Source organism: Haliotis asinina, chromosome 16 (assembly GCF_037392515.1).
Source record: "Haliotis asinina isolate JCU_RB_2024 chromosome 16, JCU_Hal_asi_v2, whole genome shotgun sequence".
Taxonomy (NCBI): domain Eukaryota; kingdom Metazoa; phylum Mollusca; class Gastropoda; order Lepetellida; family Haliotidae; genus Haliotis; species Haliotis asinina.
Genome location: NC_090295.1, coordinates 14,934,516 through 14,946,598, shown reverse-complemented (window position 1 = coordinate 14,946,598; position 12,083 = coordinate 14,934,516).

Here is a 12,083-nt window from a genome sequence, read left to right as displayed (position 1 = left end):
CAAACCATTTGTGTTTACTGATATTGTATGAGAAAACTAGAATCGATTACCGTTTTACTTGAAACTGATATACAACGTCACAAATTTAAGTTCACACACCACACACAGAACCCGTCCAGTGGAGTCGGGTTATACAAAGGGAAACTTACTACAGTGTTTAAACAAACATGCATTTAACTATAGCAAAGTTCATCTATCAGATTCGACAAGAACATTTCCATCCAAAACTCCCCGGATCCTCATTGTGTAGATTTATGATTCTCGTGTTTGAACACCTTTACTTGTTGAACAAGGAGTGTCCAATGGATAGAAACCTTTCCATGCTATTGAAGGACGTGTCGCAGGCAAATACTACAGTGACAACATCCTGGTGGCACATGCCATTTGACCGTTGACATGAAGATCATCTGATGTTTCAGGATTACATTGCAAGATGTGTTATTACTAAGTACTCCATCAGCATCAACAATCAAGCTATCTTCGCACCTACTGAGTTCAAAATGTCTCAGATATCCTTCCACGGCCCTTACGTCATTGCTAACAAACAACGACTATCATCAACAAACTTGGTGTATCTCCGTAGGAAGAGTGGAATTAATGAGCCAAGTAGACATCGGGCATTTCATCAGACTTGTACGTCGTCGAATCCGAGACTGACATGAGGACAGGGACGGATTCAGTGCAATGTTAATTTCATTGTAAATGACCTAATGGGTTGAAGGGCGCTTGAACCAATCACCTCAGAAAACTGTTTGATGTTCAAGGACCAGTAGTAATCTCAGTGACATGTCAACATTACACTGTTAACCATTGATCTCATTAATGATATAAAATATCATTTGTTGCGACATCTGTTTCTTTCTATCACTACACCCTATATTTGCCATAGCATCACCATAGTGCCACTCTTACTATAGAAAAAGTGCTTACCCAAATTTCAATTTAATCTACTTGATGCATAACATGGCATTCAAACAATAGTTGAATCTGACAAGTCCGAATGCAAAATGAATAGCAAACTGTAGTATATTCGGTGACGCATCAGTAAACACTGATTCATTTTGTATTTCTGATACCTACGGTCGTGTGACATTAACTTGACGTTGTCAAGATTCTGGCATCCACTATTCCAGAAATCACCTCAGTACCAATAACTGTGCGCAGTGTCTATACTTTGTGTAACCTCCACTAACTCTAATAACCATCCTGATTATTAGACGTTTATTTTGTCGCTGTCAGTGCTTTCCATTCTTGTTGGAGGGCTTGTCGAATCAAGATTTTACACTGGAGAATCTCTCTGCTATATATTCACCACCGGACGCAACTAGATCGTTTATCGCAACGGTATGGTTTCCGACAGATTTTAATTATATTAAATAAACGTCTCCATCAAATTTAATGTGTAGCATGTTGCCCTGATGATTCAGATCTTGTGGGAAAAGTCATTACTGATTTCACAGTAGAAACGTGCTACTTTATATGGTGCCAGTAGTGCAATGGTTAAGTAGAAATACGGTTATAACCGGCCTTGACCCAAACTGATTCATTCATTTTACTCATGCCATACAAATTAGACTGTAAAGAGTGAGAATGGCCCAAATAAGATTTATTGTTCTGGAAGTTGGAATTTATTTTGGTTGACTAAGACCCATAATAAATGTATATCAAAATTATTGGACCACCACCCACAAAAAAGAAAATTGCAATCAATTATTTGACACCACTACATACGTATGCATTGTACGGAACCTGGCTCAGTGTCTCAGTGCCTTTGATGACCCCTTTTGTAATTGTCCAAACATGCACAGATTGTAAAGATAAGTATATATAGTATTCCCAGAAATTATTGAGAATCATGTTGCGTCATGTAACTCATTACGTTTATTAACTTCTGGCGTTTTACTTACATAAACATGTTAAAACATCATCCTTTTACAGTCTCAGTCTTGTTTTAGTACTTTGTTAGACCTCCTCGCTCAGCAATGCATGCCTGAATACGCCTAGACACACTACCCACCAAAATTTGTAGGTAATCGTGTGACAGGGTATCCCAATATTGGACCACCTCGGCCTTCATATCTTCAATATTTCTCAGTCCCTTTTGGTTTATTCTGCCCTTCATGACTCCCCACACATTCTCAATTGGGTTTAGGTCTGGGCTGTAACTGGGCCAGTCTAAAACTTGAACATTTTCGCCCGACAACCACTGTTTTGTGTAGCGCGCAGTGTGTTTTGGGTCATTATCATGCTGGAAAATCCAATCATCTTCATACAATGTTTGTGCTGTCGGAAGAAGGTGACCATTTAGAATGTCAACGTATCTTTCTTTTGTCAAGTTTCCCGTGAAAACACACAATGGCGTCACTCCGCGAGCCGATATGCCACCCCACATGTGAAACTTCGGGCTATGTTTTGGTCGCTGGTAGATAGGTTTGACAGTATCTTTGGTCCAAATTTTCACACAAATAGGGAAAAGCCAAACAGAACTTTCATCCGAAAAGAAAACATTATCCCAATCTTGATTTTCATGAGCCCGACACCAGTTTAAACGTTTTTCCTTTTGTGCATCTTTCATCAACGGCGAGGGAATTCCACGTTTTTTTCACCCAATTAAGTCTCTGTAATTCCTGCCTAACTGTTTCATTGCATACCTGAGGACTTCCTCTGCTAATCATTTCATTTGTGATGTTCTCAACACTTTTCAATTTGCCCCTACTCACAATCTGCCCAAGTCTTCGGCGATCCACAACACTGAATTTCCTAGGCCGACCTGCCCCTGCTTTGTGCTCTATCCCAGTTCCTGTTTGAATATTCTTCAAAGTTCTGTATACTGTAGACAGAGGAATACCATGTCTACAAGCTAACACTTTAGCATCAGCCTCACCCCTTTCAAAATCATCTAGAATGAGCTTTCTTTTCTCCCTTGTTGTAAATCCTGCCATGTCAACACAGGAAGCCGTCTGCTCAGACAAGGGAGATAACTCTTGACGTAATGAGCTGCCTTCTAAGCCTTCAAGAGTTGTCTCCCTTATTTAGTATGCTTAGTGCATGGTGAAAGCCCTTTTTCCAATCTTAGCATCATTAGAAAAAAAACAAAGATTTTCTCAATAATTTCTGGGAACACTGTACAACTGTGCTAGCATATGAATCCATCTCAACAAACATTCATCCAATCACTGTCCAACCACGATACTGATACATGCATTTCTAAATATTTAGCAATCTATATAGCTAGAATGTTTAGTGTTCGTAATGGAAATCTTCCGTTTGTATAGCAAACCACACTATTTGATTTTATAATGTAATTGTACAGTAGGTTCCATATCATCTACGAAATAAAGAGTCTGAGTCTAATATTTTGCATTTCATACCGGGTGGATTCTGGTTCTGCAGAAACTTGATGCAGTTTATTTCATCTACCTGGCTGAAGTTCGATTGATAAAATTGGTGATATTTGGTCATTTTCGACAACTGTTTCAGTGCCGTGCTTGCAGAGTACCAACATCTATCTTTGTTCTTTTTCAGATAACGCCCCACACTCCGGTTGTGTCCACTCTGACACTTCTATTGGTTGTATGTACCAATCCAGTGATCCACCTGAAAGTAGGAACAACAATAAAAATAAACAATATCGACGACATTGTGTAGAGAAACTGTGCTGACTGGTCGTTTCCCAGACCAAGGCCAACATCAAAATATTGAAACATGCAAACACTGTTAGCATATAAAACTAATATTGCCTGTTTGCTTAGTTGCATGGTGTGTATTGTCCAGTTGACGCAAACCAGTAATTATTATGTGTGTTTATATATAACATTCATGCACTTAAAGGATTATAGAATGAACACATAATGCATTGTTCTTTCATTAGAACTGCAGGCAACAGATGGGTTCTGAAATTATTAATTTTCAATTACAACCTACAATATGATCTGACGTACAAGATGCACATATAAATTACTGAATTATGTATCACATTTATTTAGTTTCTTTTCTCATTACATAACAGAATGACACATGATTGAACTATATAACTGCATGTACGACGCCACAAATCCATTTCATGGCTGTTTTCCTCCATTACACGTGTCACAATAAACGGACCTTTTCAGAACACACAAAGTGACTACTTCTAGTCATTATGCACGTTACAACGGGTCAGGCTTAGCTTGTGCTTTCTACACCTTTACAAAATGACGCAGTATTAATGCAATGATGTTAAATAGATTTGGCTCAGAAAATGTGTTTAGAGTGACTTCAGTAAAAAGGTTAGGAAATAAGGATCTTTGTCCTGCGTAAGTTTCCATACAGAGGCCTTGTATAACTAAATTGAAGACGTACGCTCTGACTGAACGGACGGTGGAGTAGCCTAGTGGTTAAAATATACACTTGTCACACTGAAGAAATGGGTTCGATTTTCCACATGGGCAGGTTGTGTGAAGTCCATTTCTGGTGTCCTTTGTCCTGATATTGCGACAAATTAATTTCGCTAAAACTAACCTCAATCACTCACATGTGTTTGAGACATATGAGTTCCTGCTGAAATACGTCAGATGGAAAATACTGATATTGCTTGAAGAAATGAACAAACTAGGAAGGCTAATCCCCAGTGTTGACAATATTACAACATACATCGCTCGAGAACTATCAAATCGATAGAGAATAATATATTGAAAGTTTTCCTGATAATTCTCCATCTATATCGTAGTTCCCATGGTCTCGATCTCATTTTCAATTTCTCGGACATATATTGTAAGCCATCTTATAGTGGAAGCCCAAAAGGTAGCCCGACTGAGGAAGCCTGACTGAGGTATTTTCCGACAAATAGAATTTCTTGAATAAATGGTGGATTGGCACTTATCAGCTGATCCTGGTACGAAATGAAGATGCATGCAACAGCCAGACGAGTCCTACCCAAAAAGCCATAACAACTTGGTATGGAACCCAAGTTGTCAAAGTTACACATCTTGAATGTAGCACTAGAGCTCTTTGAACAATAAATTAATGTAGATCCCACCAACGAACCTAAATCGGACCATGATCACGCTGTGCGTTTGCCGAAAGGATAATGATGCACTCAATTTTCGTCCTCTTTGACCTTCAACGGTGTATTGAATACGAACATTTTTTATTACTTCCTGGTTGATAAAAGGCAAATTTATTAAGATCCACGTGGCTACGTCCGGTGCACTCAGACAAGAACTGATATGACGCAAGTCAAAGTCTCGGTGAAAAGCAAATTCTCCAGTATTGCGTACGGTGCAGTAATCTCGTAGGTGCGTGTTCTCAATAACGTAACCTTGGAGACTCAGGGAAAAAGTACATGTTACAATTTCAGACCTTTCTATATTTTGACATATGAACAGTGATGTTGAGAGATGAACTTTCGTACAGACTGGAGACAGGTCATGTGAAGAATATGTTACATGTGGAAAAAGGTTCTCACCTTAGACCCATACACTTCCTGTTTGGACGAGAGACCATCTGTAGGTCATTTCACGCATTTGACTTTCACAGTCACAGAACCGGGAACGAAAATGGATTTGCGACCATGGGAATGAATGAACAGATAGGTTATAACTCATTAATAAGCCACAAATATGAGTCAGCACATTGCGAATGTGCCACAGCGCAATTAGCACTCAAAGCATCGCAAGATAGACGCTTTCCATCGCTTATATCCATAGATTATGGATTAAGTCTAAACTTAACCTTACATTTAAAAAAGACACGGAAACTCTAGCTGCCTTCGATTATAATCTTACTTAAGTATTAATTAAATGTGAGCAAGTGATTTTTCACTGCATATCGCCACCAAAGCTTGATGTCGCATGAATGTTGAAGCCATGGATTGCCATTCTCGTTGCTCTAAGTGAGTAAGCTTTGTTCAATGTGGTTCGCTCATTGTAACCATGTGGGGAATCAAACCCACTCTTTGCCGTGACGAACGAACAAGGACACTGCTACCCCACTGTTGTTCAGACCCCTATCGAACCCATTTAGAATGCGCTGGGATGACGAGTTTGACAGCATATGATTCGACCTCTGATGTAGCAGGACCACTGACGACCATTTCCGGTTTCACCGTTTTGGAATTTTCTACTGTCAATGCTGAGACGTTGTGTCTCATGGGCGCCCAATGAGGTTACTGTGGTTACTTGCGTCTTCAGTTCTAACAGGTTGATCAGTGTCAAGTACTGTGGGGTGGGGCTTGAGCATGGAAGGTCATACAATAATTCAATAATTTTGCAATGAAATGCTGTGATGCCACAACTCCGGTGTTCATCAGTTGTATTGTATCTGTTTCCATAATAATGAACAATCTATTTCCACTGCGCATTTAACGAAACAACAAAAAAAAACCAAAAATACAAAACAAAGAGTGGAGGAATGATGCTAATATATGGTGACACCCACCTTCAGTCAAAGATATGTCGTGGTACAATTATTCTTAGCATGACTTTAGACAAGTATTTGGTGTCTAATTTGTCTTTCAGCAATACGAAGTGGTTTCAATGATATTTAAGGCAACGACAAAGAATGGAAGCTCGATGTTAATAAAGGGTGACACCCAACTGCGGTAATGGATATGTTTTGGTACAATTATTCTTACCATAAACATTCACCTCATGAATGATTGAAACGATTTCGTTTTAACGACCAGTTTTCTGAGTGTTTTCATACTGTAGCATGTTGCAGAAGTGAGTTACGTAGATCAATGCTCACGATGTTAACCACTGGTTCGTTTAGTTCAGGTTCGTATATTTACAGGGCGTCGTAATATTGCTGGATATTGTGGCAATGTCATTTCGAGGTACACTAGAAAACGGGCTTCACACATTGAAACTGAGATGGAATTTGAACCCTGGAGATTACACGTGTTCATTACGATGTTTTTCCCCCCACTTTCCTCTCGAGGGAAACTTCTCATGATCCTAAATCTGCTTACATGATTCAGAATGCCTTCCCCTTCAACGTGACAGTTACACAATTCGAGTTTAAATCTTCTGGTGGGTCCACTTCAGATGACAATTTAACAAAAGGCAGCAGTGCACCAGCACACGTGACGACTACAAAGACAAATCGCAAACACGTATGTGCTCTCGTTCTAGTTTTTTGTATGGCATTCTCTTTCTGCCAGATTCGAGGCACTTAGGGTGTCCGTCAGGAAAGCAATGCGTGACGTTCTCCTATTCAATGTTACATTGTACTTCACGCTGTAGTACCACTGTTAAATGGAATCCGTGAAAATCGGGGTTGAAATAGATCTTCAGTGACCCATGCTTGTCACAAGAGGAAACTAACGGGATTGGGTGATCAGGCATTCTGGCTTGTTTAACACATGGTGTCGTATCCCACTTGCTCGTTTTGTTGACCACTGGATTGTTTCAAAGCAAATATTGGTATGAGTTTTCTGACTATGCACAACATGTTAGCCAAGCATGACCTTTAGCCAAGTATCAGTACCTTTAAAGATTTCCTTGTCAGTGCGAGTATCTCCAAAGTGGCATCTGACCATATATAGGAACGTTTAGACACACTCAGTTTGATGAAGGGAAAGTAATAAACGTTTAAATGAAGTATGAAAGTATGAAAGATATAACAGGTTCAGTGTTGCTTGACAAGATGTAAGTCCTCAATTTTGATGTCTGGGGCGATGGGGTATTCCATTTCGAATAGCCGTCCATTGATAACAGCTGGTACCCATCACAGGGGAAATCAGTGAGGTGTTTGATGTTCATGACCAGACTGGTCAGTCCAAGTAAATGAATTCATGAGGATAAACACCAGTTGTCGATCTACACTTCTTCCGGTGACTTTTCACTCTAAGAGTTGAGGTTTACTTTTAGATATAAAATGTATGGCGCCTTCAGCCTACGTGTATGTACTTCAAAGACGCAACAGTTTTCAACAGTTTTGGAAGACATCTCTTTCATTATTTTCGCGAGAATGAACCATGTTAATCAGGAATTAACAGAAAGTTTGAAATGGTGACCCGTCAGTATATATTTCTAACAGACTGCAATACACTATAATGCCGAAATGAATTCTTTGACCGATGGTAGCAATGTTAGATTGCACAACATATAATGCAAGGCATGCAGAGTATCGTAATGCTGGTGAAATATATAATTTAAACACGTACTTTTCAAACGAATTATCTGAAGCACATTAACCGATGAAAGTAATGTTAGATCAGAATAAATATATTTCATGACATTATTTGTACACAGCAGCGTAACGAATACGAAACAAATTATTTTCAAAAACGAAACTCATTATTTTAGCAAATTAATTGAAGGTAATGGATAATCAAACTACATGTGTAATTCACGACATCCAATGAAGGGAAAGAGGATCAAATTATTGAAGCACATTAATCCAGGATGTAAATGCTACACCAGTTGGCATGTTGTATATCCCGACATAGCTGGTTGCGTCATGCTGGGAAAGAATTAGTTGAACTAAATAACAAATATAGTAACTTTAGATCAAGCTACACTGAAACTCCCTTCTGTACATTAGAGTTATCAGTTATCCTACGCAAACGAAATTACAAGAAGGCCCAAACATTAATTTCACGATAACCGTATGTTCGGCTCAACAGCGTTTCCTTGAAAATGTATTCTGTGACAAACCGCTGCCATATAGTTGAAATATTGCCGAGTGCATTAAAATGACTCACTCACTCAATGTGTGAAATTTGTGGTCCTTTGAGTTCGTCATAACCATAATGCAACACGGCTATAGAGTTCATTATGATCGTGAATTTTGACTTTTCACACGGTATGAAAGCGTCAGACGATCTTCAAGGTAATGTCAGTAATACTACGCCAGGACAAAGTCAAAGATGTTCACCAGTGGAGTATATGACGGACATAAGCCAGAAAGTTTTAAATCAACTAGAGAATCCCCTCAGTGATGGAGTGAATGTGCACAATGAGCTACAGCGCAAGTGGCATCCTACTAATTCATCGTTACAGAGTGTGATATGTTCACCCTTGTCAGAAAAACGTGATGTACTGTTGATATTTTTTTCAAAATCAAATTATTGTCTTCTTTGAAAGGAAGAGCTTTTGCAAAGGAAAGCTGATTGTTCTCTAAAAGGTTCAGCTCAGTTAGGAGATTGTGTACACCAGTTTACATATTGGAAATGTCTGATCTTGAGTACAAATACTAGTGTAATCAAACACTTGCTCGTCTTCTCTGTTCCGTAAATGCATTTTCCTGTGACGCAAACCAGTCCAATAATAGACTGAACCTTAAATCCCTTGACACTGAGAGGGGTCATCGCTTCAAGGCATCAACGTACCGATTTTCTGCAATGTCCTGATCGGAAATTTCGTGATGAGAGGCTTAATTAAATTCAAATTGATTTATTGAACCATTTACAGCATATTACTAATTGGAAAGTTAACAACATTAATTGTATTTGGAGTTACACCAGAACAAGTGTGAAACACGAGGATGGTACACTTTATGAACGCACTGATTTATTGGGATTAGATGAAGGTTTAATTAATTTCAAGAGATTCAACGTTGACGATGAGGGTATTACTGTCAAGGAATCTGAATGTATAGTTATGAACATAGATGCATTTTTAAAATATGTTTTTGAAATATGATGCTGTTATCTTATATTTCATTAGTGAACTGACAGCTGTAACTAACACCTATCGATTGGCACGGGAGCTCACGAACCGAGCTGAACCACGAATTGTTGTAGAGATCTTTTCATCCTTTACAAGTACACAGGAAACTCAAAATGTTGACTATGAAACCTCAGCAAAAGAACAACTGGCGTTGACTACTAAATTCAGAATATTGTCTCAACGGTTTGTCAGTCTCAACGCTTTGGTTGACCGCGCGCGCTCATCTTACACAGATTCCGTTGACGTTAACGTTAGCACTGAGTAGTTCGAAATGGTATGAAATGACTCATATCTGCCAGTTTGTATTTTATGTACCTCAGCCGGTTCCTACTCATTTGTTTGGTATTAGTTTGCCATTTTCCGAAGTCAATCCAACAGAAGTTCCACAGAGATTGCTTGGTATTGGGAAACGTGGCTACAAAAGAAGAGTGAGTGAGTTAATTACAGTTTTACACCGCTTTTAGCAACATTCCGGCAATATTCCGGATGGAAACAGCAAAAATGGACTTCACACAATGTACCCATGTGGGAAATCGAAGCCAAGTCTTAGGTGTGATGAACGAACGCTTTAACCACTAGGCTACTGCACTGTAAGGAAGGGAAGGAAGGCTTGGGGAAGGAAGTCGGCTAAAACATACTTATATTCCTGGCAGATCGTTGTTTACTTCCTCAATTCGTTATGATGATGTTTATTCGGGGTTTTGTCCTACATCAACCCAACGTGACAACAATGTAACTTAAACACTATTCACTTACAGGAGCCACGTATGAAGAGAGCTGTTCATGAAACAAATATGTAAAATGATTCAGGTAAGTACGCTCAGAAGAAAATGTGTATACTAAATTTACAGTAGATTGTCCAGGTAATTAGTTTCACGAAGGAATAGTTTTCTTACAGCTGCTGCAACAGACCTTACAGCACACTATTCATGACATGGCGTTTAAAAAGAATTCTTCTTTTATGCCTGACAGACATTGGTTTCAGAGTTAGAGATTTTCTTGGGGAACAATATTTGCAAACTGAATCTATTTCATGAATTTCCTTTGAGATAAACATTTAAGCAGATAATATTGTCACAGAAGACAACGTTCACCCCCTGTTAATTTAGACAAATGTCGCGATAAGTATAATATCCCCAACCCTGTGGAAGTTTCAGACTTTTAGTGGCAATTGTCCTAGCATCAAAGTAGGAAAGCGCTGAGACGTTTCATCCAAGTACTTGTAGAAATGTCTCCTTAGGGGAAGAAATGAAAAGCATTTCCTGACTCGACCAGCGCTGACATCTTCTGTCACGACGAGAAGACCGTCGCACAGGAAGTTGTGCTGGCTTATTTCCGGTTCTGAAGGGTGATAGATGGCCGGTGCTTGTCATTTGGGCTGGTGTGATAAATGACCACTCGTTAACCCCTTAGTGGTCAACAACATCACCATTTCGATCTAATGTGTACAATTTGTCTTGAAAGCCGACACGTCTTGTCTGGTGTTAAGGAAGCCCATGTCAGTTAATTTGATCACTAAAGGATCTGAAGGAACTAATATAAATCGTTTCTAGTAAAATCATACGTGTTGCCAAACCTCGTTGTCAGGACGTGTTCTGTTACATATAATGACTTTGTTTGGCACTGCTTACAATGCGACTTGTATTTCCTCATGAAATTGCCTGAACACAGAGCAGTATTTGTTAGTTATAACCGCTGTACACTATCTTAAGACAAAACATTTGTGTTTACTGATATTGTATGAGAAAACTAGAATCGATTACCGTTTTACTTGAAACTGATATACAACGTCACAAATTTAAGTTCACACACCACACACACAACCCCGTCCAGTGGAGTCGGGTTATACAAAGGGAAACTTACTACAGTGTTTAAACGAACATGCATTTAACTATAGCAAAGTTCATCTATCAGATTCGACAAGAACATTTCCATCCAAAACTCCCCGGATCCTCATTGTGTAGATTTATGATTCTCGTGTTTGAACACCTTTATATGTTGAACAAGGAGTGTCCAATGGATAGAAACCTTTCCATGCTATTCGAGGACGTGTCGCAGGCAAATACTACAGTGACAACATCCTGGAAGCACATGCCATTTGACCGTTGACATGAAGATCGTCTATTGTTTCACGATGATATAGGAAGATTTTACAGTGTGACGGATTCAGTGCAATGATAATTTCATGGTAAATGACCTGATGGATACAACCAATCATCTGAGAAAATCATGAACGTTTGATGTTCATTGACCCATAAAAATCTCAGTGAGATGTCAACGTTACTCTGTTAACTATTTATCTCAATAATGACATAAAACATCAATTGTTGCGACATCTGTTTCTTCCTATCACTACACCCAGTATATTTTATAGCATCACTATAGTACTATGGTTATCATAGCAAAGGAAGTTATCCGTACCTCAATTAA